Here is a 15,374-nt window from a genome sequence, read left to right as displayed (position 1 = left end):
CCCTATTACTAGCCTGTTCAACCTCTCTTTCGTGTCGTCTGAGATTCCCAAAGATTGGAAAGCAGCTGCGGTCATCCCCCTCTTCAAAGGGGGGGACACTCTTGACCCAAACTGCTACAGACCTATATCTATCCTACCGTGCCTTTCTAAGGTCTTCGAAAGCCAAGTCAACAAACAGATTACCGACCATTTCGAATCTCACCATACCTTCTCTGCTATGCAATCTGGTTTCAGAGCTGGTCATGGGTGCACTTCAGCCACGCTCAAGGTCCTAAACGATATCTTAACCGCCATCGATAAGAAACATTACTGTGCAGCCGTATTCATTGATCTGGCCAAGGCTTTCGACTCTGTCAATCACCATATCCTCATCGGCAGACTCGACAGCCTTGGTTTCTCAAATGATTGCCTCGCCTGGTTCACCAACTACTTCTCTGATAGAGTTCAGTGTGTCAAATCGGAGGGTCTGCTGTCCGGACCTCTGGCAGTCTCTATGGGGGTGCCACAGGGTTCAATTCTTGGACCGACTCTCTTCTCTGTATACATCAATGAGGTCGCTCTTGCTGCTGGTGAGTCCCTGATCCACCTCTACGCAGACGACACCATTCTGTATACTTCCGGCCCTTCTTTGGACACTGTGTTAACAACCCTCCAGGCAAGCTTCAATGCCATACAACTCTCCTTCCGTGGCCTCCAATTGCTCTTAAATACAAGTAAAACTAAATGCATGCTCTTCAACCGATCGCTACCTGCACCTACCCGCCTGTCCAACATCACTACTCTGGACGGCTCTGACTTAGAATACGTGGACAACTACAAATACTTAGGTGTCTGGTTAGATTGTAAACTCTCCTTCCAGACCCATATCAAACATCTCCAATCCAAAGTTAAATCTAGAATTGGCTTCCTATTTCGCAACAAAGCATCCTTCACTCATGCTGCCAAACATACCCTTGTAAAACTGACCATCCTACCAATCCTCGACTTTGGCGATGTCATTTACAAAATAGCCTCCAATACCCTACTCAACAAATTGGATGCAGTCTATCACAGTGCAATCCGTTTTATCACCAAAGCCCCATATACTACCCACCATTGCGACCTTTACGCTCTCGTTGGCTGGCCCTCGCTTCATACTCGTCGCCAAACCCACTGGCTCCATGTCATCTACAAGACCCTGCTAGGTAAAGTCCCCCCTTATCTCAGCTCGCTGGTCACCATAGCATCTCCCACCTGTAGCACACGCTCCAGCAGGTATATCTCTCTAGTCACCCCCAAAACCAATTCTTTCTTTGGCCGCCTCTCCTTCCAGTTCTCTGCTGCCAATGACTGGAACGAACTACAAAAATCTCTGAAACTGGAAACACTTATCTCCCTCACTAGCTTTAAGCACCAACTGTCAGAGCAGCTCACAGATTACTGCACCTGTACATAGCCCACCTATAATTTAGCCCAAACAACTACCTCTTTCCCAACTGTATTTAATTTTTATTTATTTATTTATTTTGCTCCTTTGCACCCCATTATTTTTTATTTCTACTTTGCACATTCTTCCATTGCAAAACTACCATTCCAGTATTTTACTTGCTATATTGTATTTACTTTGCCATCATGGCCTTTTTTGCCTTTACCTCCCTTCTCACCTCATTTGCTCACATTGTATATAGACTTGTTTATACTGCATTATTGACTGTATGTTTGTTTTTACTCCATGTGTAACTCTGTGTCATTTTATCTGTCGAACTGCTTTGCTTTATCTTGGCCAGGTCGCAATTGTAAATGAGAACTTGTTCTCAACTTGCCTACCTGGTTAAATAAAGGTAAAATAAAAATAAAATAAATAAATAAATAAACATACCTACACGTACGCTACGGTCACAAGATGCAGGCCTCCTAATTGTCCGTAGAATTTCTAAGCAAACAGCTGGAGGCAGGGCTTTCTCCTATAGAGCTCCATTTTTATGGAATGGTCTGCCTACCCATGTGAGAGACGCAGACTCGGTCTCAACCTTAAAGTCTTTACTGAAGACTCATCTCTTCAGTGGGTCAAATGATTGAGTGTAGTCTGGCCCAGGAGTGTGAATGTGAACGGAAAGGCTCTGGAGCAACGAACCGCCCTTGCTGTCTCTGCCTGGCCGGTTCCCCTCTCTCCACTGGGATTCTCTGCCTCTAACCCTATTACAGGGGCTGAGTCACTGGCTTACTGGTGCTCTTTCATGCCGTCCTTAGGAGGGGTGCATCATTTGAGTGGGTTGAGTCACTGGCGTGATCTTCCTGTCTGGGTTGCCACCCCCCCTTGGGTTGTGCCGTGGCGGAGATATTTGTGGGCTATACTCGGCCTTGTCTCAGGATGGTAAGTTGGTGGTTGAAGATATCCCTCTAGTGGTGTAGGGGCTGTGCTTTGGCAAAGTGGGTGAGGTTATATCCTGCCTGTTTGGCCCTGTCCGGGGGTATCATCGGATGGGGCCACAGTGTCTCCTGACCCCTCCTGTCTCAGCCTCTGCTATTTATGCTGCAGTAGTTTATTTGTCAGGGGGCTAGGGCCAGTCTGTTATATCTGGAGTACTTCTCCTGTCTTGTCCTGTGTGGATTTAAGTATGCTCTCTCTAATTCTCTCTTTCTTTCTTTCTCTCTCTCGGAGGACCTGAGCCCTAGGACCATGCCTCAGGACTACCTGGCATGACGACTCCTTGCTGTCCCCAGTCCACCTGGCCGTGCTGCTGCTCCAGTTTCAACTGTTCTGCCTGCGGCTATGGAACCCTGACCTGTTCACCGGACATGATACCTGTCCCAGACCGGCTGTTTTCAACTCTCTAGAGACAGCAGGAGCGGTAGAAATACTCTTAATGATCGGCTATGAAAAGCAAACTGACATTTACATCTGAGGTGCTGACTTGGTGCACCCTTGACGACTACTGTGATTACTATTATTTCACCATGCTGGTCATTTATGAACATTTGAACATCTTGGCCATGTTCTGTTATAATCTCCACCCTGCACAGCCAGAAGAGGACTGGACACCCCTCATAGCCTGGTTCCTCTCTATGTTTCTTCCTAGGTTTTGGCCTTTCTAGGAAGTTTTTCCTAGCCACCGTGATTCTACACCTGCATTGCTTGCTGTTTGGGGTTTTAGGCTGGGTTTCTGTACAGCACTTTGAGATATCAACTGATGTAAGAAGGGCTATATAAATACATTTGATTTGATTTGACAAACATTGGCAGTAGAATGGGCTTACTTAAGAGCTCAGTGACTTTCAATGTAGCACCGCCATAGGATGCCACCTTTCCAACACGTCAGTTTGTCAGATGTCTGCCCTGCTAGAGCTGCCCCGGTCAACTGTATGTGCTGTTAGAAAAAGGCAACATTGTTGTACTGCTTTTAGAATATCAGGGTTTATTGTCAGATGTGCCAACTCAGACAAATGTACTAAAGCATGACATTGACGTTTCAGACTCTGCCCTAATCAACAACATGCCTATCGAGTGAATCCTAAAAAGAGAGCGAAGCTCTGCAAGTGAGGTGGAGTTCATGCTTGAACACGGCATTGCACAACATGGCAACAGTACTTGTTCTCCCTGTATTTTAGTACCTAAGCCGAATGGGTCTCTACGGTTTTGTTTTGATTTTTAGGAAACTCAATGCCGTTACTTATTGAATCAAGACATTAAAGCTTTTAATTTGTTATTCATTTCTAAAATGTTCTACAAACCAAATTTCACTTCTGACATGATGGGGTATTGTGTGAAGATCAGTGACTCAAAATGTATATTTAATACATTTTAAAATCAGACTGTAACACAAAATGTGGAAAAAGTAAAGGGTTGTGAATGCTTTCTGAAGGTACTCAATTTACTATTGAGTGTAAGAATATTACACCAGGCGCAATTTCAAAATGTCTTCTCCACACACGGTTAATGACCTTGGAAGAGATATTAAAGGGGGAAGGAAGCGCTCTGCTGCTCCTGATAAAGTGGATAAAGAGATAAAAGCCAACGGAGGCAAAGCAGTGGCTAACTATGGTGGGTAGTTTTTGGACCTAGTTATCTTCCTTCATTCGATATTTTACACATGGTTCAAGGTAGTCTCGTGTGGCCACCCTTCTGAATCCTGTTTGGAGGCCTGGAATCTGAGGCTAAGTTCATGGCTATGTAGGCAGTTTGCATGTTTAAGGGCAGTATTACAGAGCCTTGATGCAGTCTCAAATTCCATCCTTCCAGTGTCCAATTACACATCCTTATGTTTTTTTTTCACCCTCATTGAAACTACCAGGGCATTGTACTGGCATTGTACTTTTTCACTCTGGGCCCCCCTTCCAGCATTGGGGAACATCCCACTCCTCCCCCTGTGAGTGCAAGCATGCGCCACATCTATTTCTATGAGCACAAGTACAGTTCATGGCACAAACTGTTCACTCCCTTTTTGTTGGGGGAGAGAATTTTGCAGGTTTAAAGCGTATTTCTTGCAATTCTACAAATTTTGTCATGGTGCAAAGAAAGTTTTGCAGTTTTAAATCAAATTGCAATTCTATACACTTTTTCTGTTACGGTTTTCTTCCGGTGAAAGAGAGGAGGACCAAAATGCAGCGTGGTTATTTATAAACATCTTTAATTAATAAAGATGATAACATGAACAATATACTTATACAAAACAAGAAACCGTGGAAAACCGAAACCAGTCCTAACTGGTGCAAAACACAGAGACAGGAACAATGACCCACGAAATACCCAAAGAATATGGCTGCCTAAATATGGTTCCCAATCAGAGACAACGATAAACACCTGCCTCTGATTGAGAACCACTCTAGGCAACCATAGACTTACCTAGAATACTACACTGAACACAACCTCATCAATCTACAAAACCCCTAGACAAGACGAACACATAATCACCCATGTCACACCCTGGCCTAACCACAATAATAAAGAAAACACAGAATACTAAGGCCAAGGCGTGACAGTACCCCCCCCCCCAAAGGTGCGGACTCCCGGCCGCACACCTAAACCCATAGGTCTGGGTGGGCGTCTGTCCACGGTGGCGGCTCTGGCGCGGGATGTGGACCCCACTCCAACATAGTCTTAGTCCGCTTACTTAGCGTCCTTTTAGTGGCAACCCTAACAAAGGGCCCACCTGGACTGCGGGGTGCCTCATTACTGAGGAGGCTCAGGCCTGAGGGGTAGCTCAGGGCTGAGAGGTAGCTCAGGACTGAGAGGTAGCTCAGGCAGGTTGACGGCTCTGGCAGATCCTGGCTGAATGGCGGTTCTGGCAGATCCTGGCTGACTGGGGGCTCTGGCAGATCCTGGCTGACTGGGGGCTCTGGCTGATCCTGGCTGACTGGCTGATCCTGGCTGACTGGCTGATCCTGGCTGACTGGCGGCTCTGGCAGATCCTGGCTGCTCTGGCAGATCCTGGCCGACTGGCGGCTCTGGCAGATCCTGGCTGCTCTGGCGGCTCTGGCGGATCCTGGCTGACTAGTGGATCCTGGCTGACTGGCGGATCCTGGCTGACTGGCGGCTCTGGCAGATCCTGGCTGCTCTGGCGGCTCTGGCAGATCCTGGCTGACTGGCGGCTCTGGCAGATCCTGGCTGACTGGCGGCTCTGGCAGATCCTGGCCGACTGGCGGCTCTGGCAGATCCTGGCTGACTGGCGGCTCTGGCAGATCCTGGCTGACTGGCGGCTCATGACAGACGAGAGACTCTGGCAGCGCTGGAGAGGAGAAAAGCTCTGGCAGCGCTGGACAGGCGGGAGACTCCGGCAGCGATGGACAGGCGAGGCGCACTGTAGGCCTGGTGCGTGGTGCTGGCACTGGTGGTACTGGGCCGAGGACACGCACAGGAAGCCTGGTGCGGGGAGCTGCCACCGGAGGGTTGGTGTGTGGAGGTGGCACTGGATGGACCGGACCGTGAAGGCGTACTGGAGATCTTGAGAGCAGGGCTGGCACCAACCGCCCTGGCTGGATCTTCACCCTAGCCCGGCAGATGTGAGGAGCTGAGATGTAGCGTACCGGGCTAAGCACGCGTACTGGGGACACCGTGCGTTCCACCGCATAACACGGTGCCTGACCAGTACCACGCCTGCCACGGTTAGCACTGCTAGGCGCACTGTAGCGCTGAGCTGGCACAGGACGTGCAAGGCTAGGGAGGGGCACAGGAGGCCTGGTGCCTGAGGCTGGCACAATCTTCACCAGCCGACTAGCATGCACCTCAGGATGAGTATGGAGAGCTGACCCAGGTGCCATCAAATCCCCGACACGCTCCGTCAGGCGAATTCCGTGCCTCATGCACCAACACAGCAACTCCCTCATAACTCTCTCCTCCAATTTCCCCATTAACTCCTTCACAGTCTCTGCTTCGCTCACCTCCAACACCTGCTCTGGTTCTGGTTTCCTCCTTGGCTCCTTACGATAAACAGGGGGAGTTGGCTCAGGTCTGACTCCTGACTCTGCCACACTCTCCCTGTACCCACCCCCAAGAAATTTTTGGGGCTGACTCTTGGGCTTCCATCCGCGCCGCCGTACTGCCTCCTCATACCAGCGCCTCTCCGCCTCCAGCTCTTCTTTGGGGCGGCGATATTCTCCTGGCTGTGCCCAGGGTCCTTTTCCGTCCAAGATTTCCTCCCAAGTCCAGAAATCTTGATTTCGCTGCTCCTGCTGCCGCTGCCTGTCACCACACCGCTTGGTCCTGTTGTGGTGGGTGATTCTGTTACGGTTTTCTTCCGGTGAAAGAGAAGAGGACCAAAATGCAGCGTGGTTATTTATAAACATCTTTAATAAAGATGATAACGTGAACAATATACTTATACAAAACAAGAAACCATGGAAAACTGAAAACAGTCCTAACTGGTGCAAAACACAGAGACAGGAACAATCACCCACGAAATACCCAAAGAATATGGCTGCCTAAATATGGTTCCCAATCAGAGACAACGATAAACACCTGCCTCTGATTGAGAACCACTCTAGGCAACCATAGACTTACCTAGAATACTACACTGAACACAACCCTATCAATCTACAAAACCCCTAGACAAGACAAACACATAATCACCCATGTCACACCCTGGCCTAACCACAATAATAAAGAAAACACAGAATACTAAGGCCAGGGCGTGACATTTTCCATGTCTAATGTGTATTCATGTGATATTTGAGTGACAAAGAAATTACAACAATACCTACGGTGCTAAAAAAAATGAAATAAAAAAAAACTTTAGCTTACATGGGCTAGTTGATCTGGCCATTTCTGACAAGTTCTAAATAATTCAAAATCAAATGTTATTAGTCACATGCGCCGAATACAACAGGTGTAGACCTCACAGTGAAATGCTTACTTACGAGACCCTAACCAACAGTGTAGCTTCAAATAGAATAGAGAATTGAATGACAAATATAGTTGCGGTCTAAGTAGTAATGAGATTGACCAGGGCCTGTATCCATAAAGTGTCTCAGAGTAGGAGTGCTGATCTATGTTTAGGTCCCCCCTGTCCATATCACCTTATTCATTAGGATCTGAAAGGCAAAACTGATCCTAGATCAGGATAACCACCACATAGTGATCATTACTTTTATTTCTTATTCTTATCCGTATTTTTTAAAACTGCATTGTTGGTTAGGAGCTCGTAAGTACGCATTTCACTGTAAGGTCTACACCTGTTGTGTTCGGCGCATGTGACTAATACAATTTGATTTAATGCAACATTCATTCCCTGTATTTCAGACCTCCTCTATAGAGTTCACCTGAGAGGCTCCTTCATGGTCACTAGAGCTGCCTGGAACCACATGAAGAACCAGAAGTTTGGGAGGTAATGTACTGTACAGTAAAGGTCAAGGGTCAGACCCAGCACCATGTTGCCTATTTGAAATGAAATAGAGCAGAATCCTCTGCTGAAATCCAAATGACTCCCTAGGCACTCCTGTAGGGATAGGCATAAGCAACATAGCAATTGTTTAATCTTGCCTTCTGATAGTTTGGTTTGAATTCTCACCATATTGCTGCCACCTATTCAATCGAGTGCCTATGGGTTGATTAGCCAGTTAGTACATACTAGCAACACGCATTACAACCAAACCAGACAGGCAAATTCAGGGCAGCTAAGACAACCCAAGCCAAGGACAAATTGCCTTAAATCTACAGTTTTATATAAACCATAGCTGAATGGATCTCTTTACCAATCCATATTTCCCAGGGAAAAAGTAAATCCACCTTCAAGAAAAAAACAAAAGAACATCTAATGCGATAGACCATATGACTGGACAGGAAATAGAAAGCATCAACTGAAAGTTAAATGTGTTTCCTGTCAGGTATTTTAATTGTCTGTATTGTCTACTTGTTGAATGTTTGAAGTCTTGATTTATGGTTGTTTGTAATGTCTTGTTAATTGGTGCTTAACCCCAGGAAGATTAGCTAGCGTTACGTCATTAGCTAATTGGGATCCTATTAAAAATGACAAAAATTAAAAAAGGTGCTTTTCAGAAAGCAAATAGGCAATGACAGGTGCAGGGTATAGAGCAGGGCTAGGTAATTCTGGTCCTGGAGTGCTGCAGACACGTCATGTTTTTGATTTAACCGACCTGGAAGACCAGGTGTGTTGAATTTAGGCAATCACTGAATTGATCAATTAGCTCAGTTGGTCAGGGCTCTGTTCAGTACATAAAAACGTAATAGAACGTTCAATTGATCGGAAACGGTGCTGTACTGAAGGACCAGTTGAATAACGGGGTTGGGTTGTGGGTTCAAAATGCACTGCTGCCCTTTAAATACGTCACTCATTGCTTCAAGCCACAACTCGGCACACCCAGCGAATGGTGTAAACGTATCGCCGTTTTCTTTCAAAATCGTACAAGAACGTTTTGGGAAAACATGTCGTTCAGTACAAACCGTACCGTAGAGTAGCAATTGTTAAAGCAAACTGAACGCACCCCTGATGTGGTGCTTAGTTGGAACAAAATCCAGCAGTACCTGCGGCACTCCAGGAATAAGGTTGCCTATAGAGCATAGCTTTGAACATCTGTTGCAAGTTTTTGCACAGGTGGGCCCTTCCTTTACGTATTCATATAGAAAAATCCATCCTTATGATCCCCTTTGATTTGCAGCGATGGCACCAAGAATGAGTGACAAAACGGCCCTAAAAATGTTTTGTTTGTGATCGTTGTTGACTTTTGGCAGGCAGTGAAGCGGTCTGATTTCTTTGCAGTTGCTGTGTCATAATGTGTTTTCTTGTTATTGCTGCGTGACTGCACCAGCCGTGGCACATTGATTCAACACTGTCGCACTGAATTAAACTGACATTTCACGGTGCCCTGTCTGTGCCCAGGATCGTTATGACATCATTGGCTGCTGGCATCTATGGCAATTTTGGGCAGGCGAACTACAGCGCGGCGAAGCTGGGACTGGCCAACACCCTGGCCATCGAGGGTCAAAAGCACAATATCCACTACAACACCATCACCCCGACCGCGGGCTCGTGCCTCACAGAGACTGTTATGCCCCCAGGTCAGAGGAGTCGCTGAGAAACGGCTCTAAACACAAGCTGAGCAGCACACATTACTGTCATCTTATTGAGGCTCAATGATTTGAGTTGATCTGTTGCATAATTATGCAATATTACATGTGTTACAATTAATTTCGACATGTAAATATGATACTTGAAGTCACCTGCTATTGTCAAACAAATGCACGCACAAAATGAGTAAATAGAGATGAATCAATCATACACTGAAAAATGACCTTGTTGATTTGTGGATTGAGCATTTACTGAGGCGTCGTAGATTGTTTTGATGCCTCTGCTTGGCAGACTGGCATCTGTGATTTTCTTCTTGGTATCTGCCACATGATGTCCTGTTATACCCAGTATGAAAGTCGAGTGTGATATTGTCCCATATGTCAGTAACCTTGATTTCCCTAGAGTTTAAGAGACAGATTCAATAACATAATGTTTGATATCAAAACAAAGGGCTAGCTTATCATCATGATTTGTATACTCTGTCATGTCATAACGTTAGCAACTAACTACTATACTTTTTCTGTCATAGATCTCTTGGAGTCCTTGAAAGCCGAATACATTTCCCCCTTGTTCTATGGCTGTCTCATGAGCAGTGTCAAGAAAATGGAGGCCTGTTGGAGGTTTGTAAGAGAAATGTATCACATGTTCACTATGCCTTTCGTCTTACTCTGAATGTTTACTGATTGTTCTTTTGATGTTCTCTCCCTGTTCAGGTTGGGGCTGGCTGGATTAGAAAATGTATGTAGAATTTATTATTCTCCTTTGGGAGTATTTGCATTGTTCTACAATATTCAATTTCCACAAATGTGTGTGTGTGTGTAGTGCGATGGGAGCGTTCCCAGGGCCACATCGTGAGGCACAAGAACCAGGGCATGTCTCCTGAGGCAGTGCGACACCAGTGGGACAACATCTGTGACTTCACCAATGCCACCAAACCTGCCAACATCAGTGGTAACAAACTCACACAGCCCATAACACCTACGCCATTTTTTGCCTCTGCCAGATATGTTACTGATAATTGCCATTGAATTCAAACCAACATACGTTTTTTCAAACAATAGTGCAAAATGTAGAAAATTAATAGGTAGATTTAAATCAAACATCAGAATAATATTCCACCTGCAGTGAATGCCAGAACTCTTTTGATGTTGTAACCATTGAGGCACGGTACTGAAACTGATTTCATGGGAGAAGGTTCAAGTTCTAAACAGTATGCTGCAGTGTAAACAAAGATAGAGGAGCATCAGGGCACAAACCAATGAGAGAAAAGAGACAACAAGCTAACTTTCCAGTGAACAAACACATTGGCTTGTGCTGCTATGACACGGAATGTAAATTACACCACCACCAGTCCCCCCATCTTTGAACAAAGGGAAAAGTACAGTATAGTATCTAGCGGTGCAGTGCGCCTTGGGGGTCAGGCAGAGACGAGAACATGGCAAGTGTTCATCATTATTCCCTCTTCTCTCTCCCTCGGCTTGCCCTTGGATGTGCAGCAGCAGCATGGGGGTGGAAGTCTCCCAAAGAGTGCCTCATTACCATGACTTTGTAGTGCTCTTTATTTGTACCTTTTATAAGAGTACGTTGTTCTATAACAGCTTTATTGAGTGATTGTAATTATTCTCCTCCCTTCCCTGTTGCCGGTTAAGAGTCACTGGCCACGTTGGTGGAGGTGCTGTCAGGAACCGTCCCCAACCCCATCAGCTCTATTGTCTCTACTGCTGCATCCGGGATCAGTCCTGTGAGTGGAGAGGTCAACCGTACTGGGCTGGAATGAAGTGACATTGTGCCTGTTGGTGACAGATGGCCCCATAATGATGTTCTGTGGTCTCCTACTGTGGACCAATGTCTTCAAAGACACATGTTTGTCTGTTTGGAGTGTCTTTCTGAAGCCAAGTGGCCAAGTCAAACTCTCTCTGGCAGATGTCAGTCAGTGCGTCCCCAGCTGGCCTACAGGGTCTGGTTCTGTCGAAAGGCAATGATGAGTAACATTACGACTCATGTCACTTCATACTGTGCTTCCCCTTCAGATGGAGGCAGTGGGACAGAAGCTTCCAGAGTCATCCTTCAGCTACTCCTAAGCTCAGTGCATCCTGTACGACCTGGGAGTGGGCCTGTCAACCAAGGACGATGAACACCTCAAGTTCCTGTATGAGGGCCATGAGGGCTTCATCTGTCTGCCTACCTTCGGTGTCATCCCCTCCCAGGCGGCCATGATGTAGGGCTGGGCTCCGTGCCTGGACTCAACTTTGACCTCACCAAAAGCTCAAGGAAACACTCATCCCGACACAGTATTGGCAACCATCTATTGGTTTAACACACTGAATAGCACTAATGGTGTTGCTGTTTGCACACAGTTCATTCAGTGGGTATATCATGCATTTTGATAGCTTAAAATGTTCTATTGCTTGAAACGGAATGGGAAATACTAACTGAAACCACTATGTAATTATCTATGAACTCACCTTTGTTCGTTCTGATATTGTCACTCTCTCACAGTTGTTGCATGGAGAGCAGTAGCTGGAGCTTTTCCATTACCCACCTTGGGTATGTCCCAATACAGATTCTAAGTATCTCTGAGCACAACATAATTTTCTGCTGACAAAAGCCTGTGATTTGAAATAGTTTTGTCTGCATTTGCAGGAAATCTGACCTTTCAGGCTGCAGTCGCAAGATGTGTTAGACAAAGGATCTGGAGCAGTCATTCTCCTGGATGGTTAGTTGTGTTACTCTTCCTTTTCCCTGACAATTAGAGTGAAAAATTGTCTTGAGCTTCTGTTGAGGTATATATTGAGAATAACTATTTTTGTTCCACAGGGTTGCATGAGATGAGCAGAGAAATGACTCGGTGGGATTAATTAAACAAATAGCGGTGGAATTTAAGAATCGAAGCTAATCAAATACATGCAATCTAGAGATTCTTTCAGAAAAAGCTGAAATAATATTTTCTCTACTTGTCCTGTGGAAAGTCTTTATAATTTCTCATTATTGCTGACTCTGAACATTATGACAACATAGCTGTCTTTCTCCACAGTAGTTGAGTTGGTGTTCTACAACAAGAGTTGGTGTTCTACAACCAGTACTCACTGTTTATCGTGGGGGCTGGTGGCTTTGGAGGAAAGAGAACATCTGATGAAGCAATGGTAACTCTTCCAATCTGTGACATTTCAGAAGTACCATTATTTTTCTAGAACAAAATGGTTGATACCCACCATCTTCTTTAACTTCTCTTGGGTAGGGGGTAGTATTTTCACGTCCGGATAAAAAGCGTGCCCAAAGTAAACTGCCTGTTACTCAGGCCCAGAAGCTAGGATATGCATATAATTAGTAGATTTGTGTCACGAGTCCGACCGAGGGTGGTTTCCCTTCCCGGTCGGGTGGCGCTCGGCGGTCGTCGTCACCGGCCTATTAGCTGCCACTGATTGTCTTTCCTCCCCCTTCTTGTATGTTTATTGGTAGCACCTGTTTGTGATGATTAGTTGGGCTTCTTTAGACAGCCGGCCCGCCTGTTTGTTGTGCGGGATTAATCATTGTAACCTTCGGCTCTGTAATAGAGGAACGTGTTAGTTCCTGGTCGTGCATTTTTCAGTTGTACATTTTTCATTCCCCGTGTTTGGGGCCGTTATTATTGTGAGCACCCTGTGGTGCGTTGGTGCAATTAAAGAGCACAGCATTGCACTCTCTGTCTCCTGCGTTTGACTCCACACCCACGACACCCGGAGCATTACAAGCCCAAAAAATGCTTCAGAGTTCAAGTAACAGACACATCAACATCAAATGTTCAGAGGAGACTACGTGAATCAGGCCTTTCATGGTCGAATTGCTGCAAAAAAATATTTACTAATAAAGGACACCAATAATCAGAAGAGACTTGCTTGGGCCAAGAAACAAGAGCAATGGTCATTAGACTGGTGGAAATCTGTCCTTTGGTCTGATGAATCCAAATTTGAGATTTTTGGTTCAAACCGCCGTGTCTTTGTGAGATGCAGAATAGGTGAACGGATGATCTCCGCATGTGTGCTTCCCACCGTGAAGCATGGAGGAGGATGTGTGATGGTGCTTTGCTGGTGACACTGATTTATTTAGAATTCAAGGCACGCTTAACCAGCATGGCTACCACAGCATTCTGCAGCGATACGCCATGCCATGTGATTTGCGCTTAGTAGGACCATCATTTGTTTTTCAACAAGACAATGACCCAACACACCTCCAGGCTGTGTAAGGGCTATTTGACCAAGAAGGAATGTGATGTATCTTTTGATTTGTTTAATACTTTTTGGGTTATTACATGATTCCTTATGTGTTATTTCATAGTGTTGATATATTCACTATTATTATACAATGTAGAAAATAGTAAAAATCAAGAAAAACCCTTGAATGAGTAGGTGTGTCCAAATGTTGACTGGTACTGTATATGGAGCACACTGTAAATGTTTAATCTTATCTGAATGAGGAGAAGTTTTGCACAGCAGATGGCTGGAGGCAAATGACAAGTGTTGATCCATTTAACACTATTAAATACAAATACAGTGCTGCTCACCCTCTGGTTACAATAAAGAATTCAGGAGCTACAGTATAGATAAAGCGCAGAAGTGTATTCTGACATCAAAGAATCTTCACTAGATATTAAATGAGTTGGGACTGAGAGGGAGGCAGTTCCATTTCTTACAGGGGGAAAATTGCTAACACTGCTATCCTGAAGGGCCTATTATAGTGCATAGTACCTGCTAAATCCTCTAAGCTTGCATGAAAAGATCCATTTGCTGTAACATTACACCGATTTCACAAGTCTACAGGCTTCTTTTTGTTGGACAGAGCAGATTGAATGAACTGTGAAAATGTCTGCGGCGTGATTTTCAGATGTTCGCCAGACGGAATCCTCGACTATGGGTTAACTTTAGAGTGAACCTTTTGACAAACCTCTTAACACAACTGTTGTGGGTGTATTCGAAAGCATTAGCACGAAGCAAGTGTTACATTAGAAAAAGATAATTTAGTCTGACTGCATTGCTTCATTGTACACACGTGAGGGGGAACTGTTGGGCACACTTCAAAACAAAGTACTTACTCATTTACAGATCTGTGAGCTTGAAATGCCAAGGGCAATTCATACAACCACTGTACATTTTTCTTTAAATGAATGAGGCTAATGCAACAGATCAGAGCCCAGTTTCCTAAAAGCAGCAATCAGCTGTTGAAACAAAGGCCACTCCCTCACCCGTTTTAGTAAAAAGCTGAAGGATGGGGTAGGAGAAATGTGCCCACTCTCAAATTCATAGACAGAGCTTTGGATGCAAGGACTGACCATCCATGATTTCAAAATTATATATTTTATATCATGATTTACAAACATTGGCGTAAAACAAGCTTATATTTTGGGTTGTGATGGTGTATGACTGTTGAACTAAGCTTATGAGTAATTTCTGGGTTATATTCTTTAAGAATCAATGGGTGTGTGTGTGTCAATGGGTGTGTCCATAGCTTGCCTGCCCATACCATAACCACACCCCGGGGGCACTCTGTTCACAACAATGACATCAGCAAACCACTCACCCACACAACGCCATACACGTGGTCTGCGGTTGTGAGGCCAGTTGGACGTACCGCCAAATTCTGCACAGCTTCTTGATATGCCACACCTGTCAAGTGGATGGATTATCTTGCCAAAGGAGAAATGTTCACTAACAGGGATGTAACACAAATTTGTGCACAAAGTTTTAGAGAAATAAGCTTTTTGTGCGTATGGAACATTTCTGGGATCTTTTATTTCAGCTTATGGTCATGGGACCAACACTTTACATGTTGCATTTATATTTTGTTCAGTGTAGTTTAAAAATGCTGACTGCCTCCACTCAGATTGCAAGGTGGGTGATG

At 45.2% G+C, this 15,374-nt stretch overlaps 1 pseudogene; it reads left to right on the top strand.

The window, feature by feature from the left end:
- Positions 1-3,894: 3,894 nt before the first annotated feature.
- Positions 3,895-12,026, top strand: LOC109894851 (peroxisomal multifunctional enzyme type 2-like; annotated as a pseudogene).
- The last annotated feature ends 3,348 nt before the right edge of the window (positions 12,027-15,374 follow it).

Source organism: Oncorhynchus kisutch, linkage group LG8, assembly GCF_002021735.2.
Source record: "Oncorhynchus kisutch isolate 150728-3 linkage group LG8, Okis_V2, whole genome shotgun sequence".
In the NCBI taxonomy this organism is placed as follows: domain Eukaryota; kingdom Metazoa; phylum Chordata; class Actinopteri; order Salmoniformes; family Salmonidae; genus Oncorhynchus; species Oncorhynchus kisutch.
Note: the sequence above shows the minus strand (reverse complement) of the source record. Positions and strands in the feature narration are given on the sequence as shown.